Source organism: Nicotiana sylvestris, chromosome 11, assembly GCF_000393655.2.
Source record: "Nicotiana sylvestris chromosome 11, ASM39365v2, whole genome shotgun sequence".
Classification (NCBI taxonomy): domain Eukaryota; kingdom Viridiplantae; phylum Streptophyta; class Magnoliopsida; order Solanales; family Solanaceae; genus Nicotiana; species Nicotiana sylvestris.
Window position 1 is genome coordinate 154,224,347 of NC_091067.1, and position 19,809 is coordinate 154,244,155.

The 19,809-nt window shown below is 35.7% G+C and overlaps 1 pseudogene; it reads left to right on the forward strand.

Moving 5' to 3' along the window:
* Positions 1-16,801: 16,801 nt before the first annotated feature.
* On the forward strand, positions 16,802-18,918 carry LOC104210776 (nicotine N-demethylase CYP82E4-like; annotated as a pseudogene).
* The last annotated feature ends 891 nt before the right edge of the window (positions 18,919-19,809 follow it).

The window sequence follows — 19,809 nt, forward strand, 5'->3', positions numbered from 1 at the left end:
TTCAAAGTAGACCATCAGCTTTCCAAGATAAGATCTGACTAGTACATCCAAGTGATATAGTCAGGAAGGAACAAGCGCGAGGCCAGTGTCAAGAAAGATATCCCCAGCAAAAGGATTGACGAGTGTCAAGAGGGATATCCTTGCCGAAATCAAAGGTTACTAAACCTCAAGACCAGAGCCCGTGGACAAAACAAGAAAAACAATAAGCATGATTTGGGAAATTCATGCGAGACTAAAAGGTCGGGAAAATGCAAGTTTCCGAGCCATGCCACGAAAGAAGAGGGATATCCCCAGCAGAAAAGGATTATCCCCAGCAAAGAATATCATCCCCAACAAGTTGTGGAACGCAGAGCAAGGAAGGGAAAAAGGAAAACCATCCCAGTGGGAGTATCACAACCAACCACCGCGTTTTAAACTAAGAAATTTTGATTTGAAATAGGTAAAGGAAATGACATTGATGACGGAAAGGCATGCCATAAAAAAAAAAAAAAAGATTATCAAACTGGGGCAGAAAATTTTCTGGAAATTAGGTACCCATCTGGGGAAGAATAAAGATAACACCAAGGAAGTGGTCTTTGAACCAGTGTTGCCCCAACATAATAAGTTTCAATGGAGGAAGTTATCCCCAGCAGACAGAATAAAGGGGTGACGCTTGTGCTCAGAAAAGCAAAAAGCCATTATCATCCCCAGCAGCTTCTACAAGAATGAAGCATCGATTTGAAGGGATAAAATTCCCCAGCAGCGTTATCCTCAACAATGTTATCCCAAGAAGATAACACTTTTATCCCCAGCAGAGTCGTCAGAGCTGTCGCACCTCCTTTTTCCGCCCCCGTGAGGGTGCAAGGGAGTTTTCTCCAATTAAAGGACAGTCAAAACGGGATTTGTTTGTTTGTTTCAGAGTCGCCACCTGGGAATTTTAAGGCGTCCCAAGTCACCAATTTTAATCCCTGAATCGAGGAGAATATGACTCTGTTTATTATTCTGCGAACCAGAAATCCGGATAAGGAATTCTGTTAACCCGGGAGAAGGTGTTAGGCATTCCCGAGTTCCGTGGTTCTAGCACGGTCGCTCAACTGTTATATTTGGCTTGATTATTTTGATTTATTAAATACATTTTTATTGCATGATTTTATTGTTACCGCTTCTATTTAAATTGTTTATAATTAAAGACCCTTCTTCGAATCGAATCACGCGTACGTGTATTCGTTTTATATATTAATATTTTTTAACGTGAAAATCGTGTCACGCGTACGTATACACAATATAATAATTATTATTTATTTTTTTTCGAAATTTTTTATTATATAAAAAAAGACTTAAGTTCGAAATTGTGCTAAAAATAAAATTAAGAACGTTCGTCGCTCTTGTATAATTAAATATTGAACCGCACATCTCGAGTTATATGAAATTAATATTGATATTCTCCGAAGAGCCCCCTTTTTATTAAATGTTCGTTCGAAGTTGCGCGAACGCATAATCCGAATTGCTTTTAGAAATATAATCAGGTTACGCGAACGCATCCCTAATCACGCAAAAGATTCTTAATAGTAGTATAGATTTTCCATAAATGTTTATTGCATCTATCTATTTTTAAATGTAAGAATCGTGGAGAATTACCGATTGGGATGCCACCAAATTTCTTGACAAAGAATTCAAAATTTATTAGGCGTTGCTACAAGTCTTATTTTACGCGTATGAATTATATACCTCAAAACTATTCAAATTTTAAAGAATTAATGATATGAAAAAGAAACAAACAACATGTAACTAAAAATACTACCATTTTTATCGTGGATACAACATTAACATATCCAAAAATTGAATCGCATATAAAACTGGAAAAAGAATTAATTTGATAAACAAATTAATAGTTTCTGAAGAATTTTTATTGTTACATTTAATGCGAATTCTATTTCTACATATCCTTGACATAAAATGTTGCAATTCGTGCTTGTAAATCCCATATCCTTCTCATATACTTGTTTTTAGTCCAAAGTTATAATTGTTTGGTTAATTTGTTTACAAAGATTGAGTTTGAGATAAATAAACCAATTCTTATTCTCTGCCTATGCGACTATTTGCAAACACTTAACTCTATATTTTGTAAAAAAAATCATTGACATTATTTCATATATTAAAAGAAATGAGTTGATCGCGTTCCTAAAATAACTAAGCCATTAGTTATTAAGAAAGAGAACTAATCTACTAATTGATTTAATACTATATTAACCAACTAAAACAAAACTGAAATTTAAACTAATAAAATTTAAATGAGTAGAAGACATCCTTATAATTCCAAACTTCATTTACTTGCCATGTTGAAGCTCTTCACAACATGAGTTTAAAAGATATGTACCTGATATTGGAAGCAAAAGAAAATGAAGATGAAAATCAGCAACAGTAATAACAGTGCAATAGCAACAACTGCCCAGCAACAGTAACAACCCAGTAACAGACCGGTGGAGTAGTAATCCCAAAAACAAAAGCTTTAAGCTTTAAATGTAACAACAACCATTAATACTAATTTCAAACAAAGAAAGAAAGCAGTAGATTTTTTTTAGCTTTTATTTTTATTTTGAAAGCTTAAATATTTTTCGGAATTTTTCTCTCTTCTATTCTCTGTCCATTTTTTTTCTCTCTATCTGTATTCTTGTTCTCTTGTGTTCAAGACTTCCCATATATATAATCTCATCCCATAAATCTTTTAATCAATTAAATCAATACTTTTTCTCTACCCAACCCATTATCTTTCCACTCATCCCCATTACATTAAATAAACATATCACACCACCCCATTATATTTTGTCCCCCATGCTTTATTTAAAATAATGCAAGATTCCCCTTTAATTTAAATCTTGTCCCCCCTTTATATTAAATAATCATATCACAACCCACCCCATTTCATTTTGTCCCCCATGCTTCAAATAAACAATTTCAAAATGTACAATTCCTAAACTACCCCCTCCGACCTTACTGAAATTACCAAACTACCCCTGAACGTACTACAAATTTACCAAACTACCCATCAGCTATAACACATCAATTAATCAAACTTAACCAAAATATAGACAATATGATCAATTTCTAACAATGTTCAAACAACAATATGAACATGGATGAACATCATAACAACAATATCACATGAACACGATTTTAACAACATTTCAACAACAAATCACATGAACACGAATTGAACAACAAAGAACAACTAAAATTTGATTGAACAATATTTTAGCAACAAACAATCCTATTTTCGGATTCAACAACAACAAACAAAGTATGAAGATTTCTAAATTCAATCATATTGAACTTAAAATCAACTCTAACAACATTACAACAAACAATTCTTATATTAAACTTTAAACAAGATTATGAGAACAATTCAAGCAATAATCATAAATGGTAAACAAGAAATCAAACTATACAAAATTCGGATTCAAGATCATCCAAACAAAGTATGAACATGAATGAATCTATTTTAAGACAACAAACATGACGGATTAAACGATTAAACCAACATATTTCTCTAACACAACTAAATTCTTTAGACAAATAACAAGATCGACGAAGAAACAATTATGAACTTAAACTTGAACTTAACAATATTAACAATTTCTAACAATACATAAACACATGAAACAAATTGAAGAAATAGTTAATTAAATTTCAATTTGAATCTAACAAACATCAAACTAACAAATATTCATTTAAACAATAATACAAACATGAAATGAATATGAAAACAACTAATTAAACTTCTATTTAAAAATCTGAAAATTAATTTAACAAATAACACATGAACATGAACTAAAAATTAATTCAAACGATAAACAAAACAAACATTGAATCATTTATCGATTTTGAATCCGAAAAACAACGAACAACAAAAAAAATATGGACGAAATTTGAAAACATAAACCAACTAACCGATTCGAAACAACGACGAATAAACGAAGAAGATGGAGAGGAAGGAGCAGCAGTCCGCAGCTGGCCATGGCAGCATCAAAGCTTGCTCGTCCATGGCGGAAACGTGAGCAGCAGCAGTTGCTGCGTTTGGGAGGGTTTTCGCGAAGAATATGAAGTGACGATGCAGCCACAGCTGCGTGAATAGTAGAAGCCATGGCTAGACGCGAGAAGGAAGGCAGCAGCGATGGAATAGCAGCAACACAGTAACAAAAACGTGAACAGCAGTGCTGGTCATGGCGAAGAGGCAGCAACGCACGTCGAGCAGCAGGTGAAGGAGCAGAAATGGTTGCGTCAATGGCGGACACGGGCAACAGCTGCGACGAAGAAGCAGCAGCGTGGTCTGCTTGGTTGACGACAAAACAGTGGCGACGGAGTGGCTTCGAACCAACTGCTCGACGTGCAGCAGCAGCAGAAGAAGCAGACGATGCAACAGAAGCGACAATGGAGGAATCGAACATGGATGGTCGTTCATGTTGGTGAAGCCGCGGATTGTGTGTGTGCTACGTCGCCGTGGTTGTGTGTGAGTGTGTGTTGTCGACGTGGTTGTGTGTGTGGTGTGGGGAGGAACAGCCATGGCTGCTTGAGGTTGGGGGTTGGAGGTTGGAGAAGATGAAGCAAAGGGAGGGGAGGGGCGGATGTGTTTCTTAGGTTTTTTAGGGTTTTTGGTTTTTTCTTTTGTTTTGTTTTGTTTTTGTTTTGTAAAAAATGAAAAATGAAAATGAAGAGGGGGAGTTGGGTTATGGACTGGGTCGACCCAGTTCGCAATGGACTGGGTCGTAGGGAAGATTGGGCCATTTTTTGGGCCTATGTCTTGAAATTGAAGAAGAGGCCTAATTCCGACTTTCTTTATATTTTCGCTCTCTTTTCTTCTTTTATTTTTCTAAAACTAAATTATAAAAATACTTAAACTATTATTAAGAACTAAATTAAGTTATAAAAGTGCAAATTAACTCCAAATAACAATTAACGCACAATTAAGTAATAATTAAGCATAAAATTGTATATTTGGACATTAAATGCTAAAAATGCAAAAGATGCCTATTTTTGTAATTTTCATTTTTTGTAAACAAATTTAATTAGTAACAATTATAGAATTAAATCCTACATGCAAAATGCGACGTATTTTTGTATTTTTTATTAATTTAACAAATAAGAAAACACAGACAAATACAAATAATTATCCAAAAATATCACAAAAACACTCAAAATTGCACATCAAGAAAAATCATTTTATTTTGCATTTTTTCGGAGTATTTCTCATATTGGGCAAAAATCACGTGCTTACACCTTTCCAAACTTAATCATTTTAATAATCATTCGTTGAGGGCCCCGCGATTTATTTACTTTTTTTGGCGAGACTCGTCTCGTTTATTTTAAAACCAAGCTAAAGGCGACTACCATTATCTACTTAATTTGTCTCTAAGAATCCTGATTAGTTAAGGCCATACCTTTCAAATCCGAATTCAAATATCCAGGAAAAAGTGCAGAGAAAATTGGTCTTGAGCCAAGAAGGCCCAAATCATATAATTGCATATGCTGTGAGCTCAAACTCCTACAACTCCAAGCATTGGGCCTAACGCAGGCCAAAGTTTTAAACCCAACGACAGGCATCTGTGAAGCCCAGGGATCGAGCCCTTGGGGCACCCTTTTGTTTAACTAATTGCTTTAAGATTATAATGCACCTAGGCCCAATTCAAGTCACTACTTGACCACGACAGACCTGGGCTGCCTATTAATGCGCCCAGGCCCAAATGAACACTTGCAGCCCAGCGGGCGTAGAGGGCAGCTCAGGCAAATGTGATGCCAAAGCCTGGGATCAAGTCCCAAACCACAGCCACGAAGGGGCGTGATGGACAAATATTATTCAAAATTAGAAGACTAATTAATACTTATGATTAGGATTACTAACAGCTGATATGAATAATGCCATCCTAATTCAGGGTTTCAACTTCTACTGCTATTCAACCAAGTTAAACAATATTAATGATTGTCCAGTTCAGATGCTCAAGATGAAATTTACAGGTAATGCAATAGCTTGACACATTTTCCCAATTACACCTACTTGAAACACAAACTAAGCTACAATCCATTAAACTACGCCAAATAGACAATCACCAGTTTAACAGGAGTCAAACTTGAATCTAAAATGAACACTGATTTCACTCCAATTTGTCATTACAACAGGGAGAGTTCGAACATGTACCTGGAAATGAAGCAGAATAAAAGGAAAAAGGAGTCAGCAGTGGCAAGCAAACAATCAGCAATTGAAACCAATAGCACAGGATCAATTGGGACTTAAAAACAGCATCACACAGCCCAGGGATGAATGACAGAGGAACATCACCAAAAATAATCAAAACAGACTTGATTGAACCCAAACTGACTCAAAATTAAACCCAGGAAAACTTCTGCAACTTCAGCAACTAGAAACACATCCTTATCTGAGCTAGAAATTTGAATTAACACCTGAAACTCGAAACTAATCTAAGGGGAATTTCAATGGAATAGTAATTTTTTGAGTTTGTTTTTTTATTTTTGTGTTACTTTTGGTTTTTAAGAAGTTTTGAATTTCAATTCTTAGATCTAACAATGAAGGTTTTTGGATGGGTGATTTTTATGGCTAAAAATTCAATCCCCTTCCTCAAGGCACTTTTTGCCCTTTTATAGGTGATACAAGAGGGTTAATCAGATTTTGGGTTTTCTTTTTAGTTCCACCCTTATTTTCAGTTTAGTCCCTCATTTCTTGACTTGTTTCCCAAGCTAGTATCCTAAGTTGGCTGAAATCTACACTAAAGTCCTATTCTAGAAGGCCCTAGGATGCTCTTCTACCCCTAAAATACCTATACTACCCTTACCCCTACTTTGAAATTACTATTCCCAAAGAAACTGCCCCCTTCCATGTCTAAACTACCCCTGAAAGCTTCTCAAAGTTACTGATTCTACCTATGTTCTCAACAACTATAACCAATCCCCTGAATTAATTCAAAACTAACTAGGACTAATTAATTAGAATTCAGAAATTACCCAATTGAACTAACCAATCCCATTTATTCAATCACCCAAACCCAAACAACTTAAAAAAAAACAAGAGAACAGGATCAGTCAACATTAATGGACAAACTGGTACTGAATCCAAACTAATTAATCATGCCGATTTTGCAATTAAAATGATGATTAACTAATAAATGACACATGCATCAAACTAAACTAAAAATGCGAAGATGCTTTACTGATCAAGGAGCAAGGAACAAAGAAGATTTAAACTATACTAATACACAAAATAAATCGTAAAATTAACAGAATACTTTAATGAAATCAAAACTATAACTAACACTTCAACTATGCAAGTAAAAAGAAACAAGAAAGCTCACTGAAGTACGAGAAACTCCGGCCGGTTGCTATCATCCGAATCTTTCCAGATTTTTGACACATAACATCCCTAACCATGTGTTTTTTACAAAAGAATACATGGTTAAGGATATTATGGTTTAAAATCACAAAGATTTTGGGTTAGGGCTTTGGCCAGAAATTCTTAGATCTGAAATTCGAGCCGCTTCGCCGGGATTCGAAGGAAGATGGTCATGGATTTGGGTTGAGGGAAGTCTGGGGATGGTGTGGTATGATTTTGGGCCGGTATGGATGAACTTGCGACTTGGCCGGAAACTTCAATCGGAGATTCGACGAGCTCCGGCAATATTCGAGGGAAACCAATGGTAGGGGTGTAAATTTGGGGGTGATTAGCATCGGCGCCGCCACCAGCGAGCTAGGGGTTTCAGGGCGGCACGGCTAGGGTTTGTGGGGGGTTGAGGAAGACGATGGGGAATGGGGTGGGGGGACCTTCGGACAGTCTTATAGTACGCCTACCCCGCCTCTGAGTCGTTGATCTTGTTAACCTCGACGGTTTGGATTAATCGACGCCAAACGGCGTCGTTTTGATTTTATCGCATTGGACCGGATGGGGAGAGGGTTCTGGGCTTGGGTCGGAACACTGATTTGGGCTGAGGTTTGGGTTAAATTTGAGATGAGCCCAATTTTGTTCTTGTTTGTTGTTTTTTTTCTCTTTTATTTCTTTTATCTATTCTTGTATTTTGTTTTCCACTTTGTAATTTTGTATTTATTTTTTCTGATTTTATAAAATTGCAACAATTAAAATAAAGTCCTAATATATTTCAAAACTAAACTAATTAAATTCTAAAATTATTTAAAACCTATTTTACGCCAAATTTACGATTAAAACAATTAAAATGCGAAAGTGAGCTATTTTGTATCCTAAATGCAAATGCATTTTTTTTTGTATTTTATATGAATTAACATGCACAAATAAAATGCAACCATTATCAGAAAATGACATCAAAATGCACAAAAAATTATAAAAATAAAGAAAAATTATTTTGTTGGAATTTTTTGGGAATTATTCATATATAGGGCAAAAATCACGTGCTCACACAACACATAACACACTCCATCCGCACTCATCTCGAGTGACCTTGAATCATGAGACCATGTTGTCTCAAATCCCACGAACCATTTCATACCTCCCAAATCCTACACTGCAAGTCAAAACATCATAGAACATCCTGGGCCTTTTCTCATAAGCTGCTGCAAAAGCTTGATTCTTAACTGTACCTATAGGCTCGAAATCATTAGGTACCACACTTTAACCTTTGATCCACTAGGACTGTTGTTGAGAGCCACCCGCTCTGACTTGGCCCCGAATATAATCAACTCCATGAATCTTCTAGCCCATGAATACGCTCTCGACGAAGCACCCGGCAGAATCACTTCCCTTGAAACCCGGATCTATACAAGGCACAATTCCTGAATCCTTTCCCAAATCTGAACATGAGCCAACAAGGCCAACCATAACACACCTTTAAAATATACTTTGTTCAAATTACCACTTATGTTCTTTTTCCGTAGCTGAAATAACCTATCAATATGTTAATAACCAGAAACCTCACAAGTAGTTAACCATGCAACCCAATCATAGGCGGTGGGACTCTCCCACTTATCTTGAAGCCACTATTACACACCTCTAGAATTCACCAAGATTCTTATCTCTTATTGACATGACCTTGCGTAATTAAACTACCAGATTCCTTGAAATCCTTCCATTAGTGCTTCATGAACGCCCTGAATTTCCATCAACATTCACCTATTCGACCTCTTACCGGAATGGCCAATAAAAACCTCCGCAGAAGCTTCGCCAACCACACGATCGCTAACCTGCTCACAGGGAATAACCCACCTATGGAAATCACTTTCTGGCATCTTCCAACACTGTTGCACGGGGTACAATCACTACAACATCAATAACCCATCTTGAGTCTGAGCTCACTCTCTAGATGCACAAGTCCATTCACCCCTCGTGGACATCAATTAGATGTGCGGCAACATCCTTCCAATTCAAAGTTATGTTGTATCCTTCTTCATTTCAAGCAGCTCCTTTCTGTTATATCAAATCTCATATCGTATAATAGCCCATGCTCCAAATTAAATCCGTAGGCCCCAATCACCAATCTCTAAAATTCCCAAATCATTCCAAACTCTCCTTAAGGTGCGTAGTCATCCTACCACAAAGCCCATATGCAACTCTGACACACTCCCACTTTCTCACCCCTTTAATCGACTACTCGACCTTTGCTTCTTATACCTGGCCTTCTAGAAGTTTTAACCACCGCCTGACACTCCCCACATGTCCTTCATCATCATTTGCCTCTCAGTTGTTGCCTTAAATAAAAATCTATCATCGTAACACTTGAACCTACAAATCCCTACTAACTTTAAACCTTTTCGAAGATCTTCTTTTCTCGAGCCGTCAACATTAGAAACACTGATTCAATCCTGAACCACTGCACCCTGTGATCTCTGACAACCGTTTCTCCAATATTATTTTACAATATCTTACCTCAAATGTGAATCGCAAAAGGCCATAACATCGGCGAACTTAACACATACAATTGAGGACGATGACACTACACTGCAAATAAAAATTCCACCATGCTCAAAAATACCAAGTCTTGTTACCCCATTACCCCAAATTTGGACATTTATAGGCCAATTGCTTTTCCTCCGCCGGAAATGAAATATCAGATCTCTGAATCGTCTATTGAGTAGACTTCCTTTCAAATCATTTACCGTCCCAACACATAGGCAAGTATCCTACCATCAAGTCAATACTGTGCGATAACCAATCGTGAGCATCATAGAAACCTATGCATAGCCTCCAAGCTCTTAGAAGCACCACTACCGATCCGAAACGATAGAAAAATCCTCCGCAAGGCGATAACAATAGCCCAACCAACTATACTGGGAGAAACATTCTGCACCACATCTGTAGTACAATTACAATTCTTCAGTTCTCTCGATTTATAACAAGCAGTTCACGTCGCGTAAGATTGAATAGGAAGGAAACAAGGGCATAAGCCTTAAGTAATCAAATCGCACGATAAGGAATCAAGAAGGGAGGTGCTCCTAATAGCCCTGTAGCCTCTCGAATATAAGTACATACATCTCTGTACTAATCCACAAGACTCTACTAGACTCGCTCATGACTCGTGAGACCTAAGGGAACCTAGCTCTAATACCATGTTGTCACGATCCAAAATCTACTAAGGGTCTTGATGGCTCCAGACACCACTGTCAGGCAAGCCAACAACAATTTACTAGAAATTTCTCATTTTAATTGTTTTGAAATCATTTTCTTTAAACAAATGAATTATAAATAATAAACTCCACTAAATAAATGAGGATGTCTTTACAAAATTTAACTACTGAAAAATCCTGTGATCTTCCCAGAACCTGGTGTCACAAGTGCATGAGCATTTACTAGGGAATGAAATAAAATACAATAACTGTCCGAAATACAAGTGGACAGAAATGAAAATACAATACAATACTATGAAGGAGACTTTGCTGGCTGCGGGTCATCTCGATAAATGCAGCTCACCTAAGTCTCCGTATCAACCATGCCGCTATGCCACTAAGCCACTAGCCACATATGAACCTGTGCAACAAAAATGCACAGCAAGTGTAGTATGAGTACGAAAACAACGTGTACCCAATGAGTATCTCGTCTAATCTCGAAGAAGTAGAGACGAGAGGTCCACTTCGACATTTACTAGTCGTCCAATAATAATATATTATTAATGCAAGTAATCATGGATGTATTAATAATGGAAGTAATTTCAAATAAGCCACGAACAGGTAAAAGTTCCTTTTTGTATTAAGCATTCTCCGGATTCATAATCTATTATTTTTCAATTATCTCAAGTCGGGGAGAGCAAATATCAATATCAATAAATCTCAAGGCAAGCAATACAAATATGCGCAAATCATGCAGAGGACGTACAGTCCGATCGAACAATATTTAAACTGTGCACTGCCAGAGGGTCGAATGGCGCAAACCATAGATGCATCTATTTAATCTGCCGAGGCGTTCGGACCGTTCCACAATACATAAACACATTCAAACAGTCAAATCAATAATTCATCAAGGAACAAATATTCAGGAAAAGACAAATTTCTCTTTTAAAAGTCAAGAAATGATATCTAGCCTTTTTTTGAGATTCATTTACACGTTCGATATGTTTTAAGCATTTTTAAGTTTGTCAACAAGGTTGCAAGAACTACCCGGACTAAAGCATAATAGTAGCTACGCACGGACTCTCATCACCTGGTAAGTACGGAGCCCCCGCAAATAGGAGCACATAACCAATTAACTCACCTATGGGGACAATTCCCTCTTACAAGGTTAGAAATGAGACTCACCTCGCTCCGAAGATCCATAACCGGCATTCCACGCTCTTCCGAAGACTCAAATCGATGCACAATTTTCCAAAACTAGCCATTAATTATGCAAATCCATTAATATATGTTCAATTACTCATTACAATCCAATTTATAACAATTCTTAACCCCAATCGAAAAGTTCACAAAATTGCCCTCGGGCCCACGTGACCGGATTCTGAAATTTTTCGAAGATAAAATTTACCCATGAACTTATGAACTCAAATATATTATTTTTTCTTAATTTCATGTCCAAAATCGTGGTCAAAATTCAAGAATGTCAAATTTCTAGGTCTTCCTCAAAACCCCAAATTTTCATGTTAAAATCCATACATAATCAATGTATTTAACACCTAACAAGTGGGAATAACTTACCTTGCCATTGAATGATGAAATTCCCTCTTGAAATCCTCCAAGAATCGCCCAAGCCAAGAGAAAAATGAAAGAAATGGGCCAAATCCCGTCTTAAAACAAGTCACTGCCCAACACTACCCTTCTTCGCGAACGCAGAAATGCCCTCGTGTTCGCGAATTACTACCTGCTTCAGCCCCAAAAATTCTTCATCGCGTTCATGACCCGACGGTTATGTTCGCGAAGGCCAGCTCCCCGGACGCTACGCATTTGCGTTCCAGGACTCGCGTTCGTGTAGGCCAACGGCCTAAGGCCCTGGTCCCCTCTTTCCTTCTACGCGTTCGTGTAGTCAACTCAGCCAACCCCTTCGCGTTTGCGATTTCCACTTCGTGTTCGCGAAGTCCAAATCCAGCAGCCTCCCACTTTCCTCTTCGCAAACACAGGACTCCCTTAGCGCTCGCGATGAAGGAAACCAGATACCAGCAATCAACAACAGCTTTTTATCCAAATTCGATTCAAAACCACCCGAAACACACCCGAGGCCCCCGGGACTCCGTCCAATCACACAACCAGTCCCATAACTTAACACGGACCTGCTCGAGGCCTCGAATCACATCAAACAACATCAAAATCATGTATCGCACCCCAATTCAAGTTTAATGAACTTTAGAACTTCAAATTTCTACATTCGATGTCAAAACCTATCAATTCATGTCCTATTGATTTCAAATTTTGCACACAAGTCATTTTTGACATTACGAACCTACTCCAACTTCTGGAATTGGATTCCGACCCTGATATCAAAAAGTCCACTTCCGGTCAGACTTCTCAAAAACCTTCAAATTTCTATCTTTAGCCAAATGACTCCAAAATGACCTACGAACCTCGGAATTCACTTACGATCGCGCTCCCAATACCAGAAACAACTTACGGAACTATTCCCAGACTCGAAATCCCAAACAGATATTGATAACACTAAAATGCACTTCAACCCAAACTTATGAAATTCTTCCAAAAATGCCAACTTCCACAATATGTGCCAAAACGTTCCCGGATCTTCCAAAACACGATCCGGACATACACCCAAGTCCGAAATCATCGTACGAACATGCTAGAATCTTCGAATCCCAATTCCGAGGTCGTTTACTCAAAAATCCAACCTTAGTCCATTCTTTCAATTTAAAACTTCCGAAATGAGAATTCTCTTTCCAAATCAACTCCGAACTTCCCGGAATTCAATTACGACCATGCGCACAAGTTATAATACCTGAAGTGAAGCTGCTCATGGCCTTAAACTGCTGAACGATGCGCTAGAGCTCAAAACGGCCGGTCGGGTCGTTACACGCAGGGTCTGGGAAATGAGCGCATGCACCTCAAGGGGTATGAATTATGATACAGACAGATTATCTTAATGCAAGCATTAGTGGCTATTTCCGCGGCTTGAACCTGTAATCTATAGGTTATAGTCACACAAAGACAGCTTTTACCGTTTTAACATATAACAAATTCTAGATAAAAATATTTCTAACATAGCCCATCAAAATGTAAATGATTGAAGAAAAATATAACTTTAAACAGGGAAAAAAACCGTTACGTGTGTATCATACGAAAAGAGTAAGTGAAGTTTCATTTGCAAAGGACAATGCCTGAAAGGACATATTAGGAACTGATATATTGAATATTTTTATCAAGAAATAGCCTACTGCCCTATTTTAAATAATAAATTTCTTTTACAAAAAAAATTAAAAGATTAAAAAATATTCATATCTTATCCAATTATAAAGATAAAGATGAAAGTACTATTAGCACATAATACTACTATTACTAATAATAATAATATTAATAAGAATCTATATATCTTCTGTCAATTTTAACTTATTAAATCAAATCAACTCAAATCTTAACTAAACTTTTGAAAAGGAAAAAAATTCCACGGACAAAAAAATACGTTGAATTTTGGTGAATTACAAAGCATAAACATATGAACTTTTTTTATTATTATTGCATTAAACACTAAATAAATAGTTATATAAATATTTATATAGGAGAAACAATATAAAAATAAGGAGTAGAGATAGTGTGAGAAAATTTATACTTTGAACTGAGTTAAAAAATAAAAATAATAATAAATAAGTAATACTCAAAAGTATGATAGATTTGAATATTAATCTGGGTGTTAGAATTAAAGGATAAACATAAAATAAAATTTTTATTACAAGAAAAGAAAAAACTACACTCATCTATAATATATTATAATGGGAGTAGCGGACAAGGATTTGAATAACTCTAAAGGTATGGGTTATTCATAACATAGTAAGGAATAAAAAAAAGGAAAAAAATATGTAAATAAATAATTTCAGTGTTGAGATATATAGAAGGATAAGAATAATTTAATTTTCAAGAAAAGATAAATAATAATGAGAGAAGCCATATTCTATAGATAAGATACACGTCTTTAAAAATATTATACTAGATAAAACTAAAAAAAAAAAAGAGCAATTGGCATAATTTCAAGAAATAAATTAAAAATATAATAATTATATATTTTTAATTTTTATGTATTTAATTTCAATAAGGGAGATAATGAAATTATGTGATTGGGTAAAAAATTAAAAGTCAAACATATAAATAAAAATAATAATATAAAATTTCATAGTAGGAAAAATAATATAGAAAGATGGGGGTAGAGATAGTGTGATAAAATTTCTACTTTGAATTAATTTATATATATATATTGCTCAATTAGCATTTCAAGGGTTGAGAATAGAGATGTATGATGCATATAGCTTGGATTCAAATAATTTTAAAGCGATTATCAGAAGAGAATGATCATGGATATATAGTCGATTGGATCAATTGTAAAGCAGCTCCAATGATGTTATAAGAGTGTTAAATCAATCATAAACGTATAAAAAATAATAGGAATTGAAGGCAAATTATACATCAATATATTTTATGGGGTTAATATTTTAATGTATGAAACTATTCAGTCATCAGCTGGATTGAATATAAATTGTGTTATCTTACGGTGTAACTAATTATCCAAGAATTTATAGTTTTCTTATATCTTAGTTTTTTTTTTAAAAGCAATACATATACTTTTTAGTTTTTCCTTATTAATGTTGCTGTTTTTATGCTTAAAATAAATAGGAACGGGAGTATGGATTCTTCTCTAATGGGTCAGGTACGGACTGTAACTTTTTTAGTCCATTTTTAATATTTATGTTCTCACAAATTATTCGAGTTAATTGATTGAGCGGTTATTGGTGTCGATATATACGTGTGAATTAGAATAAAACTGATTTGAACAAGGTGAACATATAGATGAATATAGTGCATTACTTGAGATTGCTATTTACATAAAATAAAGCGAATCATAAAAAATTAAATATAAATATTATTTAATTAGTAATTATCAATCAAGATGTAGGAATTCATCTTATTTTAAGACATGCGCACGTTAGAAGACAAATATTAAAAGTACGTTAAAAGTTTATTTAATTAAAGTCAAAATTCGCAGCCTATTTGTTCCTCCATTTTTCTAAAAATTATATGAGCTTTATTAGAGTTGTCAATATGGGCTTGGCCCGTTGGGCCAACCCAGCCCAGCCCAGCCCAGCCCGTAATTTAGTAGGGCTGAACTAGAATTTTTGGAGCCCGTTTAAAAACGAGCCTTTTAAGCCCGGCCCGAGTAAGCCTGTGGCCCGTGAGGCTTGACTGAGGCTGGGCCGGTCCGGCCCGTGGGCCTAATAAAATATTTATTTAAAATATATACAAAATAAAAAGTATACTGCATTTAGAGATGGAAAGTCAGAATTGGATCTTTACTAAAAGGAACCAAAACTTGATCTTGAGAAGTTTCAAGAGATGATGTTGTCATGTATTGGAAGGACCATTCTAGAAAATATCCCGATCTTTCAATGATGGTGCGTGATGTACTTAACATTCTTATTACCATTGTACCATCAGAATCAATATTTAGCATTGGTGGCGTGATCTTACAAAGTACAGAAGTTGCATTTATTATGAAAATGTCCAAACACTTGTTACTAATTGAAATTGGCTGCCCAGGTTTTCCCGAACTCAAACTGGTAATATTTTTTTATGTGAATTTAAATATTATTAATTTTTAAAATTTAATTATTTTTAATATTTAACAAATTAATATTGCATATGAATTGTAGATGAAAGTGAAGATGTTAAGACAACCTTGTCACAAGCGGATTCAAATGTGTTTGATGAAGATAATGTGTCGGATATCTCATAAGCATCATGAACGTTCTCTTGAATAGTTTGTTTTAAATTTTGACTTTTAGTGAATGAAATATAGTCATGTCTTTTACTTTTTTTAGTATTTATTGTGATATATTGGAACAATATAAAAAATTATTAAGTTTTGAGAATTTTTTCCATGAATGCAAGAAAAAAGTTCCGGGTAACTTAGTGGAGTATATATGTTATAATCAAATATACGTGTATGGTGTAACTTAGTATATATTTCGATACCGTATTGATATTTCGATATTATTTTTTTAATACCAAATATCATACCTAATACCAATTTTTCTAAAACTTAAACCAGTTACCCTATTAAATACCAACGTTTTTACGATAATTCTGCATTTATCATGCACAGCCCTAAATTACCTATAAAAGGGAAGTTAGTGATAGTTTGTTCTTTTGCCAAAAATCCATAATGGTTTTTCCCATTGAAGCCATTGTAGGAGCAGTAACCCTAATTACATTTCTCTTATACTTCCTATGAACAAAAAAATCTCAAAAACCTTCAAAACCCTTACCACCAAAAATCCCCGGAGGATGGCCGGTAATCGGCCATCTTTCCACTTCAATAACGACGGCGACGACGACCGTCCATTAGCTCGAATACTCCGAGACTTAGCTGATAAATACGGCCCCGTTTTCACTTTTCGGCTAGGTCTTCCCCTTGTGCTAGTTGTAAGCAGTTACAAAGCTATAAAAGATTGCTTCTCTACAAATGACGCCATTTTCTCCAATCGTCCAGCTTTTCTTTACGGCGAATACCTTGGCTACAATAATACATTGCTTTTTCTAGCAAATTACGGACCTTACTGGCGAAAAAATCGTAAATTAGTCATTCAGGAAGTTCTCTCTGCTAGTCGTCTCGAAAAAATCAAGCACGTGAGATTAGCCAAAATTCGAACGAGCATTAAGAATTTATACACTAGAATTAATGGAAATTCGAGCACGATAAATCTAACTGATTGGTTAGAAGAATTGAATTTTGGTCTGATCGTGAAAATGATCGCGGGGAAAAATTACGAATCGGGTAAAGGAGATGAACAAGTGGAGAGATTTAAGAGAGCTTTTAAGGATTTTATCAATGGAATTTGTGTATGGGATGCATTTCCAATTCCATTATTTAAATGGGTAGATTTTCAAGGGCATGTTAAGGCTATGAAAAGGACATTTAAAGATATAGATTCTGTTTTTCAGAATTGGTGCAGAAGGGAATGAACAAGATTTCATTGATGTGGTGCTTTCAAAAATGAGTAATGAATATCTTGGTGAAGGTTACTCTCGTGATACTGTCATAAAAGCAACAGTTTTTATAAGTTCATCTTTCATATTCATCTATTCACTTTTATTTTGGGGCTCGATAATCTGGATTCGCTCGGGGTTTAGGGAGGTAAAAACGATTCCCGTCAATCGGGTCTTCACTTCAGAGCTCTGATTAAAGATTAAAAAGATGAGATATAACCAATTATTACTCCCATTGAGAAAAAGAAAGCAAGGGGAATTCTTTTCTTTGTTAGGGAGAAATTCTTTAATTGCTGGTCATGTCTTTTTTCGATTTTTAATTTTAATAATTAGGATCAGCTTACTTGCCTCTTGGCTTTTCAACTGTATACTGATGTTTCTAGCAGCAATATAGTCAGCTAAAATTATATAATGCAGATATTACATATTAGTGATTATTTAGAGGATGCACTATTTTCTTGGGCAAATGTTTTTATTGGATTAAAAATAAAATATAGAGGTTAATAAGATGTGCATACTTGACAATTACTATGCTAACTAGAGCAAGATTCGGCAGATAGTGACGTTAACCTACTTTTGTATTAATTAAATTATCATTCACCACTTCACTTCCACATGTGAATGTTTTTCCTCAGAGTTTGGTCTTGGATGCAGCAGACACAGTTGCTCTTCACATAAATTGGGGAATGGCATTATTGATAAACAATCAAAATGCCTTGATGAAAGCACAAGAAGAGATAGACACAAAAGTTGGCAAGGATAGATGGGTAGAAGAGAGTGATATTAAGGATTTAGTATACTTCCAAGCTATTGTTAAAGAGGTGTTACGATTATATCCACCAGGACTTTTGTTAGTACCACATGAAAATGTAAAGGATTGTGTTGTTAGTGGATATCACATTCCTAAATGGACTAGATTATTCGCAAACGTCATGAAATTGCAGCACGATCATAAACTCTGGTCAAATCCTGATAAGTTCGATCCAGAGAGATTCATCGCCGGTGATATTGACTTCCGTGGTCACCACTATGAGTTTATCCCATTTGGTTCTGGAAGACGATCTTGTCCGGGGATGACTTATGCGTTGCAAGTGGAACACCTAACAATGGCACATTTAATCCAGGGTTTCAATTACAAAACTCCAAATGACGAGGCCTTGGATATAAAGGAAGGTGCAGGCATAACAATACGTAAGGTAAATCCAGTGGAATTGATAATAACACCTCGCTTGGCACCTGAGCTTTACTAAAACCTAAGATCTTTCATCTTGGTTGATCATTGTTTAATACTCCTAGATGATAGCCGGAGGAGTAAGGTTGAAAAGAGATTGAAAATGTTTAACAACTTTCCTAGCAATCTTCTCATCCCCCTTGATCCAATTACCGTTTCTGTTTTTGATTATATTTATCTGTTGCCTTCTTCTTCTTTCTCTAAGAATGGAATGGAAGTAACTAGTATTGTTCTCCCCCTCTTCAAATCATTTTGCCTGAGATTTTTGTTTGAGCAATGAGTTTTGAAGACTAAGTCATCTGATATATTGAGCATGAGCCTTGTTGACATCCTTTCTAATCTTTTCAGTGTTATTCTCAATGTCAGTATCTTCTAAATCTTGGAGCCTTTCTTCCTATCTTATGACAACTTCATTAATATCCCCTATATCATTTCTGGACCATTGACTCAATCTCCTACCGAGTGCGTTGAGCTTGGATTGAAGGATCCACATTGGATTACCTACCATATTCATATCCCAAACTTCCTTGACAATGTCAAAGAAACCATCTTGGTTCACCCAGTAATTCAGAAATCTGAAATACTTAATATGATGTTGGCTGCCATTCAAATTCTTCATTAGAAAATGCCTATGATCAGAACGAGTCCTAGCTAGGTGCCTAATGAAGCACCTTTGAAAGAGTTGATCCCACTAATCATTAACAAAAACTCTGTCCAACCTTTTCCATATTCTCTTACCAAGCCATCTGTTGGTATACCAAGTATAGTTAGAACTACTATACCCAATATCAGTAACCCCACAGTTGTCCATACATATTTGAAACTCCAAACTTCTATGCATTATGTGTAGCTTACCCCCTAATATGTTAAAAGACAAAACTGTGAATATTACGATAATTATTAATATGTATAAATATTTTTAAAAATTGTATAAATGTACTATCAGGTTAGTT